Consider the following 17870-nt stretch of genomic DNA (forward strand, 5'->3'; position numbering starts at 1 on the left):
ATAAATTACTCTGACAACAGCATGAATAATAGGTTTGATAAGGGCAAAACTGGACACTAAGGAGATGAATTTGAACAACACAAACAAAAACACAGAAAATAAAATGGATACAAGATACATTGAGATAGTGAAATGTAGAGGTTGATAGAGGGAAGGACCTAGGCTGGCTCCAAGTTTCTGGTCTGGATAAGTGGGTGGATATGTTGCTATTTGCTGTGATCAGTAGCACAGAAAGTAGACCAGGAATACAAGGAATGTGGTTAATCCAGCTAGACTTGTTAAGTTTAAAATGTTCATGAGAATCCCAATATATATATCCAGACAGGAAGTGATATGAATCTGTACCTCAGAGGAAATTTCATAGATAAATATCTAGATTGTGGACTGATTAATATAGAGATGATTGTTAAAATGGTAAACATGAATGGATCACATAGGGAGTATTTACCATGATTTACATAAATAAGAGAACCCTTAGCATCACCAGCTACAGGGCAAGCTCAAGGTTAAGAGAAGACCAAAGAAAAATTGTGTCAAGAAAACCATGTGATTAGGTCATTTTCTATAAGGACTAAAGGGTCATAGGGGCATATGAAGAAAGAATAGAAGTATTCACTGGGTTTAGCCATCAGGCATCTTTGTCAATGGAGTGTAAGTCCAAAGGTGGGGCCAGCACTAGGGTGTGGTGGAAGAGGAGGATGCAGAAAAAGTGATTGCAGGCAGGCTAGTCTTTATTTATTTTTTTTCTATTTAAGATGTCTTTTATTTCTTCAAATTTATTATTTATTAGGAATGACTGAAATAAAAAAGTATAATTGAGCCCCATCATTATCATGATCACCATGGAAATGGCTTTAGGAGAAAACTGGTCAGATGAATATTATTGCTTCCCATTTTCAACCAGTAAAATAGATGCCATTGATAAACAGACAGCCAACCGTCTGTCAAGAATGCTCTCAAGATGTTACATAATACAACATGCCTGTTCACAGAAGGGAAAAAGACTAGGAAATAACTTATGTGAACTTCTTGATTTCATCATACAAGACAAGCACAAAAGCACCACCCATGCCTCTGAGAACATTGGACCATGCACCCTGAAAAAACATTTGCCTCCTTCATCACGAGCAATCTTCCTCCAGCAGTCCAGCGTGCCTGTGTACATGATATCAGTTCCTTTGCGCCCTGAGTGCATCATCATGCGGCGGCGCACAGTGTCAAACGGGTAGGAAGTCAAGCCAGCCACCGCCGTGACAGACTGTGCAATCATCCAGCTGACAAAGATGTGAGTATTCTTGGGATCTGGAAGCATTTCCTTTGCAGTGTCATAGATACCGAAGTAGGCAGCTTGGTAGATGATTATGTCCTGCACAGACACATTAAAGCCTTGGTACAGGCCCTTAATCCCATCAGATTTGGAGATCTTAACCAGGCAGTCACCGAGGCCTTTGAATTCCCTTTCAGCTCCAGCTTTGCCCACATCAGCTGCTAGACAGGTACGGGCAAAATCAAGAGGATACACAAAACACAAGGAGGTGGCCCCAGCAGCACCACCTGATGCCAGATTGCCTGCAAAGCAGCGCCAGAACTGGGTTCTCTTGTCCACATCACCCAGGAAGATCTGCTTATATTTATCTTTGAAGGCAAAGTTGAGAGCCTGGGTGGGGAAGTATCTGATGACATTGCCAGTTTACCATGCCAGAAGGACAGGACTCCCTGCTCCTTGGGGATACGAACCACGCAGTCTATAATGCCCTTGTATTGCTTATCTGCGGTGATTTGCTTGCTGGCATGCTGCACTTGCAGCAGCAGTTTGACCTGTTCGAAGAGCGCTACCGCCGTCTTAGAGATGGCTGCGGCCACTCCTCCTGCCAGGAAGTCCTTGACGAAGGACACAGCAGCACCTGTCATATTGAAAGGGAAAAAGAGGCGGATGACTGAAAAGCTGGGCTAGAAACGGGCTGGGACTCTGGGCTCTCCAGGCTATTCTTAATTCTATGTTTTATATTAGTTTTAGATGTACAAAACAACATAATGATTAGACATTTACACCCCTCACAACGTGATAATCCCCTCAAGTTTCCTACACCTCTGACATCGTATATAGCTGTTACAATACCATTAACTGTATTCCCCATGCTGTACTTTATATCACGTGACTATAACTATGTCTATATCTATAAATTTATTTATAGTTGACATTCAATATTATTCTACTTCAGCTTCAGATGTATAGCATTTTGGTGAGGCATCTACACAGTCTATGAAGTGATTCCCCTGATAAGCCCAGTGCCCATCTGGCACCCTACATGATCTTTACAACATTGTTGATTATATACCCCATACCATATCTCACAGCCCCATGACTATTTTGGGACTATCACTTTGTACCTTCTAATCCCTTCACCAAAGTTCAAACTACAGGGCAGCATTCCCAGATTTCCTGATGGTGCAAAGGTAAGTAGAGATACTACTACTATTCCGCAACTTACATTTGGAATTTCACCTTGGAGAACTCCAAACAGATTGGCATCCAATAAATGTTCATTGAATGCAGCAGCGAAAGAAGGTTGGTGGGGCCAGCCAAATGGTTCAGTTGGTTAAGAGCACGAGCTCTGAGCAACAGGGTCGCTGGTTCGATTCCCACATGGGCCAGTGAGCTGCACCCAAGCTGAACTGCCGCTGAGCTGCCAACAGATAGCAGAATGGCTCAGCTGGTGAGACCATGTGTTACTAACAACAAGGTTGCTGGTTTGACTCCCACATGAAACAGTGGACTGCCCACCTGCAACTAAGATTGAACATGGCACCCTTGAGCTTAGCTGCCCTGAGCTGCCAACAGGCGGCCAGATGGCTCAGTAGTTAGGGTGTGTGCTCTTAGCAAATAAGATTGAACACGACACCTTGAGCTGGCATCCGCGAGCTGCCAACAGGTGGCCGGATGGTGACTGGACATGGAGCTGAGCTAGCTGTGCCCTCCACAACTAAGACTGAAGGACAAAAAATTGGATGTTCCCCTTCCCCAATTCCCAACACTGTTCCCCTTCCCCAATTCCCGAATAAAATCTTAAAAAAAAAAGAAAGAGACAGAGAAAGAGAGAAAGGAAGGAAGGAAGGAAGGAAGGAAGGAAGGAAGGAAGGAAGGAAGGAAGGAAGGAAGGAAGGAAGGAAAGAAAGATGTATGGTGGGTCATTCCTTCCACAGACCCTATTTTGTCTACCTCTTTTTAGTCACTATGTAGCTGCATTTACATCTTGGCCTTCTAAGACCACTTTTGAGTTCTGCAAAATAAATTACATCTATTAGGAAAATAAACATAATACTATTTCATTTTTCCTTCTCTAACTCACTCTAACATCAGTGGAATCTGTTTGAAATTTGAGTTTATTACAACAGTTTACAGCTCACATTTTTTGGTGCACCTAATTAGAGGCATTTCACACTTACCCTGAGTTGGTAAAAAAAAAAATATGATCAAAGAGTTAAGGCAACAACCTTCCTTTAAAAAAAAAAAAAAGAAAAAGAAAAAGAGAACCTCCAGTAAAGCCAGATTGCATTCTACAGAAGTAGTTTATTTATTAGAATTTGAAAGCATTTAACTACTAACAAGTCAAATACCTGAACTAGCTTATTGTATTTTAGGTGCAGGGTAGCATAATAGATTACTTAAAAGTGAAATTTTGGACAGTCCACTTGAAAGACTGTCCACTTTCAAATCCCAGCTCTACCTCTTCCTTGCTTTGTGACCTTAACAATACTTAGCTTCCTTTGCTTTGGCTTTATCATCTTTTAAATGGGAATAAAACAATTTCTCTTTTAGAACTCTTTAGAGGATTAAATACATGTAAAGTGATTTGTAAAATACCTGGCACATAACAAGTTCTCAATAAATATTAGGTATTTGGACAAAGTTCCTCCTCTGTTTACAAAGCTCATAACCTACTTGAGAGAAAAACATGCAATGCATAGTCACTCATAGTCACTTATAAGTGAATACGTGTATCCTCTGGAAGCAAGCAAGAAGGAATGAGTAATTCTACATGCAGAACTCAAAAGAAGGTTTAGAGAAGAAGTGGCATTTGAGTCTCCTACTCAGGCTATGTCTATTACCATATGGATTTGTTCACACATGCCATTTCATATGCATAAAATTCATTTAATGTTTATGTAGTTTATTATAATATTTAATTAATGTTTAATTATAAACATATGGTCAATTCAATCAAAATGGTTAAAATCTCTGGTTTAAGGACTGAAATCTGGTGTTCCTTCTACATTTTCTCTTTTCTCCAATAGATCTTATTCCTTTCTGCTCTCTTTTTCCATCTCTCTATTCTTCTTCTCTCCCTTTTTCCCTCCCTACCCTCTTTCCTTCTCCCTGGAACACTTTCCAACTTGAATTCTTTAGCACGGCTCTAAAATTTTATTCAAATGTTTCCCACAAAGACAGCCATGACAAACTCTTGCAAAGATAGCTATCGTTGCTTGTCTGGCTTCCATATGTCATCTCTGCAAGACAAAGAGGACATAGAATGAGATTAAAGTGAAAGACCTTCAATGAGTCAAATTTTAATGCGATTCTGTCCAAAAAAGAAGATACTTCATAACATGTTGAATGAATTAATGAATCACTGAATTGTAACAAGTAATTTACCTTACTGGATTAAATATTTTAAATCCATATTGTGTTTTAATTATAATTTACCTGGAAAACTGACCTATGTAATTCCTGCAAAGGAGAGTGACTGTTCAGGTTTTTTATGCAATGATGAAAATCAAGAATGAAAGAAGACATGTTAGTTCCCACTAAAATTGTAAAGGTCGATTTTACCTAAAACAGAGAAAAAAAAAAAAACACTATGCAAAAAAGGGTGAGACTCCCTTTAAAGGTTCAAATCATCTAATTCTATTCCTTTCCCCCCTTCTACCCCACCACATATATTATATACACAGTGTAGCAAATAGGTGTCATTTGTCATTAATAGTCTGAGTCTTAATAATGAACACACTGAAGATGACCACATGGTCTCATCTATATTCAGTTAATCAAGAGTAACTATTCAGCTGGTTTAGAATTTTCCAGAACAAACAACAGCTGTTTGATTGCATTTTTTATTTGGCAAACAGTGAATCTGCAGTTGTAGAAACACATCTTGAGGCCCCACATCTGATGAGGTAATTACTTAAGGCAAGATGGCTACTCAGGGGTGAAAACAGTAATAAACTTCAGGCTTTGGATTTGGGTTCAACTTTTTAATTAATTTTTAATTGGAATCTATTAATTTCATACAGATGAGAAAAGACCTGAAAAGAACTATTTGAAATAATAAAATTATTTGGGAAAACAAAAATGAGAAATTAAGTAGGAAGAAGACAATTCCTTGCTTAGTGGAAAGTTATTCCATATTCCTCTGTAAATCAAGATAGAAAAGCGAGGTATAATACATACAGCTATAAATGCTAGCTAGTTGCTCCTTGTGCTGTATTTCCCCCAACAGTAAGTTCCTTTTAGCAAACATCAAGTGTCCAAAGTTGGTGCTTTTTAACTAGCATTTGTCTTCCTACAAACAGCAAACTAATTAGAACCTACAGTTCACAGGCTCAGTGCAAGCTCCTGCATGGAGGTCTTTATATGTTTACAGAACCAGGGTTAAGAAGCTCTACTGCTGAAATAGTAGCTTGCAGCTTTCAAAGGTGAAGAATTCCATTCTCTCTATGATTCCAACGTCTAAGAAGAAATAGCCACTTGCTTCTTATAAGTGAAAATTCTGACCTTTTCTAAAGTGAATTATCAAAAATGATTGGTAAAGTTGGCAAGGTAGAAAGTCAGACTATGGCCATGTTATGAAAGGCGTTTCTAACAGAGCAGGTCTTAGAAGTAAAGGGGAAGACCTCTGTCTGGTGTTTTCCTTCATGGTCTAAACTCTGAATATCAGAGGATCATATGTGCAAATTTTGCCTTCTACTACTTTCTACAAAAGTCCCTATCTTTCCTTTCAAGTCATGCCTGTTCTGTGCCAGCCATTAATTAGAATTCATTTAAACTACAACAACAATACCTGAAGATCTCTTCAATGATCATTCAGTTGATCGCTCTCTTTAAGAGATAAATTATGAGTCCCAGGTCATATAGTGAGTGTTTTGGTGGCCTATGCATAACCAGAGCTGGGGCTCACTAAATGCTTCTGATCATCCCTCCCAGTCTTTCAAAAAGCATCATTTGGCCTTGCCAATGTTCTGGAAGCATAAGAGCCACTGAAGGAACTAGCACTCCATCCCTAGAGTCCTTCTAGATCAGTTCAGTTGGCTGGCTCTCTCAGGCTCCTGGCTTTTCACCTTTCCTCACCTCCCTTCTCCATGGGTCCTCTGCATCTCCTCTAGGATGTGACTTTTCTAAGTTTCCCCTTCTGGCCCATTACACATTGCATCAGTGTGTCAGAGTCACTCTTCCACCCATGAACACCCCCAGCAGGGCTGCATTTCAGAAGAAGGAGTCTCTCCTATGCAGGGACCTTTTCCCGTGACCGCCACCCCGCCCCCCCCGCCCACCCCAACTTGTCTTGCCTCCTCTTGGCCTTTTATTAAAATACTTTTAACTGAACATAGCCAAAGATGAGGCTTTAGGTTTACCACACAGTTTCGACAAAAAATATTGAACAAATCTGATCTATTCATACCAGAAAACTCAAAATATTAGCTGTTGTGTCCAGTACTTAGCACCTTAGACTTTGCAGATGTTTTGCCTATAAAACAGGAATTTTCTTCTTTTCTGGCTTCAAACCCTTGCTTGGATTAAATGCCAATTAAGTGACGATGTAAGCCAGCAAGGGCTTTTAGAAACCAACCCCACTGCATCAACAATGCCATTGAGGAAGTGAGTGGGGGAAATTACACAAAATCCAATGAAAAAAAGAACTCAGATGGGCTGTCCTGCTGCTGAAGAAGAATTTCTAGGGGGGGAAATAACACACCAGATTCACAGAAACAGTCCAGGCTTAGGTCAAGTTCATTCTTTGTCAGGAGTGTGTCTCTGTAAAGTTTTCACTTCAAATATAGCAGAGTGACTCAAAGTGTCTTTTCTCATTTTCATGTAATTTCTCTCAGCGATTCTGTCGATAAGCAAACTGGGTTTTCAATCTGTTTACCCTCCTACAGCCTGGCCAACTGAAATCTAAAAAAAAGCACAGCATGTTTTCACCACTCCCACCCCTACCATGTTACTCCTTTGTGCAATGAACCTCACATTGGTTCTTGTCTGGAGAAATGTCCTCCTGCACCCTACACATCAACCTTTAAAACAGTTTAGTCATTCTGTCCTTCAGGCATCCTATGTCATCCACACTCTGTTTGTTTCTAAGTGATTCCCAAGTACAACTTTGCTCTTTTCTCACCACTTCCCCAAACTAATACCTAGGTATTTCTTTTATAAAATACACACAAATGACTCTACCGTAGGTGACAGGTGGCTCTGAATGGATCTTGGAAGGAAGAGCCATGCTGAGCTATAGATATGGAATGGAAGACCATAGTGTGTAAGCTAAAAAGTCTTTATTTAGTGACTAGGGTAAATACTTTAACAACAGTGCTTTCAGAATAATTCATATGGCTCTCAATTTTTTTAATGTACAAAGACTGCATAAATTACAATACATCCTTTGTTTTAGTCAACTAAAATAGCATATATTACAGGGAATTTCTCCAAGCAAAATATTAAAATTTCACAAAACAATGTGGTCAATAAACAGCTACCATTTACTTAGCTCCTTATACATATTTAAAAACCAAGAGTTGTAAATGTCGGTTTTTCCCTCACATTCATCTTGTAAAACTGGTGTTATTGGCTGCATTTTATAAGACTCAAACTGATTAAGAGGTGACCACAGGCGACAGAGCTAGTAAATGACAGAATGGGGGCGGGAATCTAGTTCTCTCAAAGGCTCAAGCTAAGGCTCTTTCAACCAAGCTCACTACTTCCCGAAGGTGCTTAGCATCTTTGAACGAAAGAGGAGGAAGTTTGGGGGGAGAAATGCTCTTAGGAAATCTACCTCTTGATGTCCTACAGTATGAAATCCTATGTCAAAGTTCTGTAAACCTGAAATATTATACATTTTACAAGTTCAAACATGATTTAATGTGTGTTCGTCCTGCTTTAGTAATTAAAAGATGTCTAAATATTTAGTGTATAGCTCTGCCATACCCAAAAATAGATGTGTTGAGTGGCTTTAAAAAATTCATCATAGTTCAACCACAATAGCTATAAATGATCGATACAGATCTCAAGCCATTCAGCCTGGCAGAGGAAATCAATGTGTCTCAGTTAAAGCCCCAAATGTTTCAATTCTGCAGAGTCCATTTTCTTGACTGTATATAGACATTTTTGGCTAAGAAAGATGTACAAGCTTATCAAGTCCCGGAGGAAAAAAAAAAATACTTGTCCTGGAAAATGTGTATGGGGCATTTTGGAGATGGGCTGAATGGATAGAAGGAAAAGTCAGGCAATCAAAATGTTGAAGCAAGCCATCGTACAGAAGTGACACATTATGTATAATACCAATTTCTACAAGGTAGACCAAAGAGGGTCTTGCCTAATAGAAACGTATCTGGCCTAATAGACCATGAAGAAGAGCTGGATTGTTTTTCTTGGGAGCTCTATTCTTCTTGTTGACTTACCTTGCACTCTCAGGAGTTAGACTATGGACTTTAAAAGACTAACTTTTTTTCTTCTGTCTCAAGGAGACTACTATAGTCAAAATTTTTTTTTCCTCCTCAAATTATGACTTTGTATTTGAAAGTATAAATGTCTTGTAACAATGCCTTACCCAGGGAAAATAAAAACAGGCTTATGCAACAACTTCCTCTGGGTCTTAAAAAATAAAAGGTGATTTGATACAAAAGGGACACTGAACATCTTTAGTAAGAATTGAAATTTCTCTCATGAAATTACTTAGCATTTTCTTAATTGGCTGTATTTACCCTAGTATGTCAACTCCTGTGTTTGAATAGTTTCCTGTGACTCTTCAGAGGGTTACTGTAGTAACAAGATCTTATGTGTGTCACTTTATATTTGGTAAGAGAATTGTTCTTGCTCTAATTATATTGTAAAGGGGACAGCTTCATTAACCAAAGTGGCAGAAATAACAAAAGCATCTAATACTTATTCCACCTGGACATTTCACAAAGCTGAATGACGTTTTTCTATTCAAAAAATGTCTCTCTAGTGCATTTATTAAAATGAGCTTTCAACAAAACCATTGACTAGAGAGAGAAGACAGTTTCAGCTGTGCTAAAACCTGATTTCCTCTGAGTACCAAAAAGCTTCATAAATAATTCAGTACAAAAAGGGGAAAAAGCACTTAGAAAGTATGGCAGTGTCTGCAGATTTAGGAATGGCCGCAAATGATTCACATCATTTCAGGTTTGTAGAGCATCAACTGGATACTAGGCTATTGTCAATGCTGGTGATGCAAAGACAAATAAAAATAGTTTAAATCTTCCGAGAGTCCATGGGGCCCATGGGTGGGATAAACACATGAATAATATTTTAAAGGCATGGTAGTTAGTATTCTTGTAGAGACATGGAACATTTAAATAGTCATAAGAGCAGCTTTAACATCCTTCTTTTGAGCCTCTGCCATCTGTCCTCGTGCTAAGTGCTATCATCCATGTTATCTTATTTAATCCTCACAACTAATGATGTGATCAGGTGTTATGAAGTGCTGTGAATTCATTCTTCAACAAGGACTTCTTGAGTACTTACTATGTGCTGAGCACTATTCTATGCACTGGATAAACAATGGACAGACAAAAATCCCTACTTTCATGGAATTTCCACTGTCTTGGGAAGAAACTGAAAGCAGCATAATAACTAAGTTACGTAACATATTAAAAGGTAATAGTTCTATGGAGAAAATGAAAATGAAATATGAAAAAGAGGTCAATGAGTGCAATTCTAAATAAATGGACTGGGTTATCAGGGAGGCCTCACTAGAAAATGACATTTGAGCAAATCCCTGAAAGAAGTGATGAAGCTACCTAGCCACACTGAGGAAGTAGGAAGTTAGCCATACTGGGGAAGGAAGAGAAATAAACCATACTATGAAAGTGAGAGAGTCAGTCAGAATGAGGAAACGAGGGAGCTGGCCACCGTGAGGAAAGGAGCTACTCATATGAGGAAATAGGGAGCTAGTCATACTGAAGGAGTGAGACAGCCAGGTACGTTAGGGAAGCAGGCACTTAGCCATACTGAGAAAGGAAGGGCGATAACCACACGAAGAAAGTACAGAAGCTGGTCAGAATGAGGAAGTGAACGGCTAGTCACACTGAAAAAGGCAGGGAGCTAGCCATGCTAACGTCTGGAGAAAGGGCATTGCAGACAATCGTAAGTGCAAATACTCTAAGGCAAATCATGCCCACACAGCAGATTTAGACAAATCAAGGATTGCATAAAATGTCGTCTCTGTAAAATTACATAGTGTATGTACAAAGAAGTATATGGAAAAATAGTCACTGAGATAATAATGAAAATTTAACTGAGTTATAGAATTGTGATTACTTTTTATCCTTGTCTTCAATTTTCTGATTTGCTTGAATTGTTTCCAATGGAAGTATATTATTTTATCCCCCCCAAAAAACATGCTTTTTTATCCTTTATGGAAAAAAAAATTGAATTGGCATAGATCACAGTTCTGTTTAGTGACTCACCAGAGACTAAATCCCTCTCTATCCATTCTTCCTAAATAATAAACACCCAATTTTAGTGATCACATTGTTCGCTAACGACTACTTTACTGGTAACAAGTACTTTATGCAGACTCTTTTCCAGCTAGGCATTGCCATGAAATTAGGTTTACTCAATGATCAGATGATTCAAAAGAACAGGCCTTAAAGGAGTGGGCATCGTGGGCTTCCTCAGTGCTTCTTCCTGCTATTGGCCTGAAATCAGGGCTAACTCCTGGTACACAAACACTTTCTTGAAACATAAGGACAAGGATCTTGTCCTAGAGATGTCAGAGACAGAGACAACTTCATAAACCACCCTGCCAGCCCTTATCTCCCACTTTCAGACTTCTTTCACAGCAAGGATAAAATCTTGTGTGTTTAAACCACTCTTATTTCTCATGTTTTTCTGACACATATGGCTGAACGACCCTTACTTAATATAATATATGTATATAAAGCAGCGTTCCATCTCTGTCTTCTTAGTTTATGTTTATGCCCTTTGTATCATGCCACCATTGCTCCTTGCATGAGCGAAGCAGATCTTGGAGGACAGACACTTTAGCTGAGTCGTGGAGGTTGAATCAGAGCATGAGAGAGTTGTATACAGTGATGTGCTAGAGGACTCATTCCAAAGAGCATGGATCTGCTAGATGCAATTAGAAATAATAGCATTTTCTGACAAGCCTAATTAATATTTCAAAAAACCACTGCTTTCTTCATACCAAAAATGTCCTATTAGAAAAAATCCAAATAGTTATAAGAGCAACAAAATTTATAAAATAACTATGTTCTTATTACTATTTGCTTTTTTCTAATTGAGCCTTGAGTTTTGCACACCTGGCCATGACCAGGATCAAATGAAAACGAGATTCAAACCCTTTGGCCATAAGATTTGCTTCTGGCTTCCCACTGCAGCTGCATCAATTCACACTTTTTTTAAAAAACATCACTAGTCATGAGCAAGGCCTTTGGAGATCCCACTTGTGTTGATCAAGAGCAGGAGAAGCATTTAAAACATTTCTCTCCATCTCAAGCAAGCCAGAAATGCTCACCTCATTACTAATATCACTTCATGTCCTGGCATGTGGTAGATTTACTCACACAGTAAAAAGTTAAGAGATCTCTTTTTTTTCCTTTCCATAAAAATTCAAATTCAAAACAATAAGGTTAATGAAAAGCAATTGTGCATATAAGCTACATGTTTATATGATTTACCTCTCAGGTAAACCAAGGGATGAAAATTTTGACTCACCATCATTCTAAAGAAAACCCTATTGATCCATATAGTTGACAAAAAAACTGGACAGGAATTATACTATGTTGGGCCCTTTGAAGAGTACATACTAACTTAATAAATCTTTGTTGGTGCAATTGCCTCATGTTCTTTGCAAAGCATTTTGTTTCCTCACTTACTAGTCACACCTACCTGAAATAGAAGGAGTAAAGTTGATCTCTCAGTGAATGGTTGCATTGACCCAGATTCCATAGGATCCTGTATCTGGCCATTGCCTGAGGCCACATGCACTCAGCTTGGTCACAGGCGAACAGGAGATGTCTCCTTTGTGCAGGACATGGCTGCAAATCCTCAAGGACAGCATGGCCCATGCCAGTTTCACCCTTACCTTGAAACGTATTCACCATGACTACTGGTGATTAGAAGGTCACGTGGTATGATGAAAAAGGAACTGAATTTGGAATCAGAAGGCGTGTTCTCACTCCAGTTCTAACCCTTGTTAGCTCCACGGCTTCAGGCAAGTCCCTTCAAACCCCTGTCCTTGGTTTCTCATTGACAAATATGGGTAATGATAATTTACCATACCAGGTAGTTTTTAAATAAAATAATATGTGAAGGCACTTTGTAAACAATAAAACAATATACACATGTGAGACATTACATGTAATTAGTAATCAAAATTTGATACTTTCTGATCACAGGATGTCAAAAAATTAGCCTAATCCCACATGGTTACAGTAACTGATTTTTCAAAAGAGGTCAATTAAACAAAGACCATGGTCTCCTGGGGTCATTTGACCCAATGATGCTGTCTAAGTATTTATCCTTCAGAAATGTTTATTACAACAAAATCTGTAAGAGGCAAAAATTGAACATAACCAAGCTCTTATCAAAAAGAAATTGTTATATAAATTATGGTATGTCTATACCATTAAATACAATGCAGGTTTTTAAAAATGAGACAGCTTCATTCTCATTACTGTATAGAATGTGTTGTTTGATTATGCCACAATTTATTTATTCATGTACTGTTGTGAGCATTTGGATGGTTTCCAGGTTTAGTTCATTATAAATAACAGTGCTGAAAACATTTTTGAACATCATTTTTTATGAATATATGAACATATTCCTGTGGTTATATCTCTAGGAGTGGAAGTACTAGATCCTAAGGTGTGTGTCTTCAGATTGAGTAGCTAACTCCAGTGGCAGCCATGGAATCAGACTGTTCAGACATCCTGCTGTGAGGAGGAAGCACAGTTGACTGACAGACCCAGCTGCTGCCCTTCTGGACTCACCTCTGTGATGGCACCAGGGCCACACTTACTCCAAACTGCTCCCAGCCAATGACTGAGTACAAAGCAAGTACTAGATCAAGCCCATTTTGTGGGACATGGGATTTGTCTAACAGGCAACTTTGGTTCCAGAACTCTAGATCTTACTGGCTGAAACGTCTTAGAAATGCAATTTGAAACTCTCCTTACCCAATCCTCCTGCCTTCCCCCATCCTTTCATAGGGATTTGAAGGCTCTCTGCTTACTCAAGCTCCCTAACTTTATCCTTCCCCAATTGCCCACAATAAATTTTTTGGGTGTTTCCTCCTGTCTTGGCCTCTACTTCTCAGAAGACCCAAACCAAAAGACACTTCCAAACAGTTTTCCAAAGTGGGACAAAATCACTCTCCCACCAGCAATGTGCTCAAATCTTAGTAACCCTGCTTCCATACCAACACAGCTATTTTGTGTTTTCTTCATTTTAATTGTTCTAGCATGTGTGTAGTGGTATCACATTGTGGTATTAATTTTTATTTCCCTAATGACTAATAAAATTGAGCACTTTTCATGCTTTCCTTTGCTATTTGATTATCATTCATTTTGAAGTACTTGTCCACATCTTTTGCCTCATTTCTTTTTAAGTTATAGTACTTCTTTTTGTAGTCTGAATATGAGTCAATTGTCATGTGTATGTACTGAAAATATCTTCTCTGACTCTGTGGGTTGCCTTTTTATTCTTTTAATGGTAACTTGTTGAACAGAAGTTACAACTACATGCAAGAATATGGGTCAGTCTCAGAAGCATAACGTTGAATAACAAAGAAAATGCCAGATACAAAATTATATGCACCATATGATTCAGTTTTGGATAAAATTCGAAACAGGAAAATTAATCTGCAGTGTTAGAAGACAGGGTAGTGGCTACCCTTGAGGTGGGGTGGCCAGTAGCTGAATAAAATGGGGGGCAAAAAGGAAATTTTTTACTTGCTGGAATATTCTGTTTCTTGGTGCTGGTCACATGGATGTGTTCACCTTATAAAATGCATCAAACTATACACCAAGAGTTATATAATTTTTTGTGTATGTTATACTTTAATTAAAATTTTCAATTAATAAGGAGCTATGTCTATTCTAAGAAAGAAAAAAATGTACTTAATATATTACTGAGTGAAATGAAAATATCACCAGACTACAGTGGGTTTGAATTCTTCACATCTGAACACATTTTGAGCTGCTAACTATTCCATTATATCCATTATATATGTCATATATATACATACATATATGTATATATATATATATGATCATTTTCTTTATCCATTCAATTTACCCACATGTAGGTTGTTTTCATACCTTGGCTATTGTGAATAATGCTGCAATGAACATGGGAGTACAAATATATGTTCAAGATACTGATTTTGTTTTCTTTGGCTATATGCCCAGAAGTAGTAGGATTGCTGGATCATATAATAGTACTTTTTTAAATTTCTTGAGGAACCTCCATATTGTTTTCTATAATGGTTGCACCAGTTTATACCACCAACAGTGTACAAAAATTCCCTTTTCTCCATATCCTTGTCAGCATTTGTTATCCCTTGGCATTTTGATAATAAATATCCTAACAAACGTGAAGTGATATCTCATTGTGGTTTTGATGCTCGTTTCCCTGGTAGTGATAAGTACCTATCCGTAGACCTGTTGGCTATTTGTACGCCTTTTATGGGGGGAAAAAAATGTTTATTCAAGTTCTTTGCCCATTTTTTAATTGGATTATTTGTAGGTTTTTTTGTTTGTTTTTGTTTCATTTGGTTTGATTTTTTGCTACTGAGTTACATGAGAGTTTGTGTATTTTGCATATTAACCCCTTATCAGATAGATGGTTTCCAAATATTTTTCCCCACTCCGTAGGTTGTCCTTTCATTTTGCTGACAGTTCCCTTTGCTTTGCAGAAGCTTCTTAGTTTGATATATAGTTCCATTTGCTTATTTTTGTTACCTTTGCTTTTGGTGCCAAATTCAAAATATCATTACCAAGACCAATGTCAAGGAGTTTACCATCTGCTATTTTCTTCTAGCACTTTTACAATTTCAAGTGTTATATTCAAGTCTTTAATCCATTTTGAGTTGACATTTGTGGAGAGTGTAAGATAGAGGTACAGTTTCATTCTCTCACATGTGGATATCCAGTTTTTCAAAACCAATTAATTGAAGAGACTCTCCTTTCTCCACTGTATATTCTTGGCCCCTTTGCTATAAATTAATTGACCATATATACAGGGGTTTGTTTCTGAGCTCGCTATTCTGTTCCATTGATATAGTTATCTGTTTTTTTGCCAGTACTATACTGTTTTGATTACTATAGCTGTGTAATGTAGTTTGAAATCAGGAAGTGTGATGCTCTAGTTTTGTTCTTCTAAGATTGTTTTAGCTATCTGGGGTCTTTTGTGGTTCCATATGGACTTTAGGATTGTTTTTCTGTTTTTTTTTAAAGGCCATTTTGATTTTTGATGAGGATTGTATTAAATCTGTACATGGCTTTGGGCAGTATGAGCATTTTAACAATATTACCTCCTCTCATCCATGAGCACAGACTATCTTTCCATATATTTTTTGGCTTCTTCAGCTTATTTCATTAATGTTTTATAGTAGTCCGTGTACAGATCTTTCACTTCCTTGGTTAGATTTATAACTAAGTATTTTATTCTTTTTAATGTTATTGAAAATGGGATTTTGTTTTTCTTAAGTCTCTTTCCAGTAGTTCACTGTTAGTGTATAGATACACAACTGATTTTTGTATATTGATTTTGTATCCTACGACATTACTGAATTAGTTTATACTAATAATGTTTTTTTATGGAGTCTTCAGGACTTTCTTTTTATACTATAGTCCTCTGGGACTTGTGAACACAATCCCCATTGGCTTTCAGAGCTAGGTGATTTGGGGGCATGTCCCTTGGATAGCAGCCTTAAAAGTCGGGGCACTAGATGTATGGTCCAAAACTTTCACTCAGGGAAAAGCTGGAAGCTGGGGCTTCCCTCCCAATGTATGGTGCTGTACTGGGGGTGGGGTTTATGGCATGTCTCAGCCTTTCCTACCCATTTCAATGTGGGTATTTTCTCAGTTGCTTGATATGTAGGAATACTCAGCTAGTTTCTGGATTTCTCTCAGAGGAGATTGTTTTATGAGTAGCTGTATATTTGATGCATCAGTAGGAGGAGGGAAATTCAGGAGCCTCCTATGTTGTCATCTTTGTTCAGTTAATATCCAATGTACATATTATTATTATCTCCATTTTACAGAGGAGAAAACTGAGGCATAAAATTTAAGTAAATTGCCCATCATCATTTATACCATAAATTGGTGAGCCAGAATTTTAACCCAATCATTCTAATCCAGAGACTTCAGTAATAACCTCTACCAGTGGTTCTCAACTAGGAATAATTTTATCTCCAGGGGATATTTGGCAATGTCTGAAGATAATGTTGATTGTCACAACTGGAAGGGGAGACTACTACTGGCATCTAGTAATTAGAAACCAGGGATATTTCTTAACATCCTATAATGCACAAAACATTTCCTCACAACAAAGATTCATTTAGCCTAAACTGTCAATAAAGTGGAAGTTAAAAAACTCTGCTCTATATTATACTTCCTCTAGGATGAGTTATACCTTTGCTATGAAAAATGTGGTCTTTAGACTAGGAGCATTGTATCACCTAGGACCTTATTATAAAAGAAAAGCCCATTCCAGATCTACTAAATTAGAATCTGCATATTAGTAAGATTCCTAGCTGGTTCATTTGCCCATTGAAGTTTGAGAGGCAGTGAATTTTACTTTTAGCCCTACTGTGCTATTGGTAAGTCTCGAATAAGATGAATTCCATATACCAGTCTAGTCTCCATACACAGGCACAGAGAGACAATGTTAGGAAAATAGTGGTGGGGTGTGGGGAGGAAGATGGACAGATTCAGCAGGGGTGGAATATTAAAGACTGGAATTTTCTTTAGCAGATGGTTCTTAAATGGATGACTTCCTCATAAAGATGAGAGGTTGCAAGCAATTGTGCTAGCATTGCAAAAGGACAAATGGCCTAAAAAAAAAAATGCATATCCTATGGGCTATGCTATTTATTTGTCTATACAAATATCACAGAATGAATCTATGTAAAACAAAAATATCCCACTGAGAGAATTCATCAAGCCAGATAACTTGAATTGTGCTGATAAAGATAAAAAGAGAACAGACTGAATTTGACTGTCTTCCACTTTTTAATTATGAATGTTGGTGTCACGTAAACTCAGTTTTGAAACCAGTGTAACTGTCACTGTCATTTCCAGGCATATAATATGTATTGACCCATCCTCCGACCACGAACTATTCCACACAGTTGCCATATCTTTGATGATACACAAAGGTCTGGTCTGACTAAAGCAATGGCAGTGCAGATCCTTCTACCAGCCACCCTCAGATTCAGGTATTTAATTGTGTATGTATGTTAAACCATTTCCTGGAAACTATTTTTCCTTTATTTATAATAGGTATTTATTTAACCTTAATTTTGTATTTGTATATTATTTTATTATTCACACTCCTGTTTTAAACAACTTCAAATCCTTATGGAATTGTTGATGAATAAATATATAAT

At 37.9% G+C, this 17870-nt stretch overlaps 1 pseudogene; it reads right to left on the reverse strand.

The window, feature by feature from the left end:
* Window positions 1–766: 766 nt before the first annotated feature.
* LOC109392364 (ADP/ATP translocase 2 pseudogene) lies at window positions 767–1911 on the reverse strand (annotated as a pseudogene).
* Window positions 1912–17870: the final 15959 nt, after the last annotated feature.

The sequence above is a fragment of the Hipposideros armiger genome, unplaced genomic scaffold (assembly GCF_001890085.2).
Source record: "Hipposideros armiger isolate ML-2016 unplaced genomic scaffold, ASM189008v1 scaffold_328, whole genome shotgun sequence".
In the NCBI taxonomy this organism is placed as follows: Eukaryota; Metazoa; Chordata; class Mammalia; order Chiroptera; family Hipposideridae; genus Hipposideros; species Hipposideros armiger.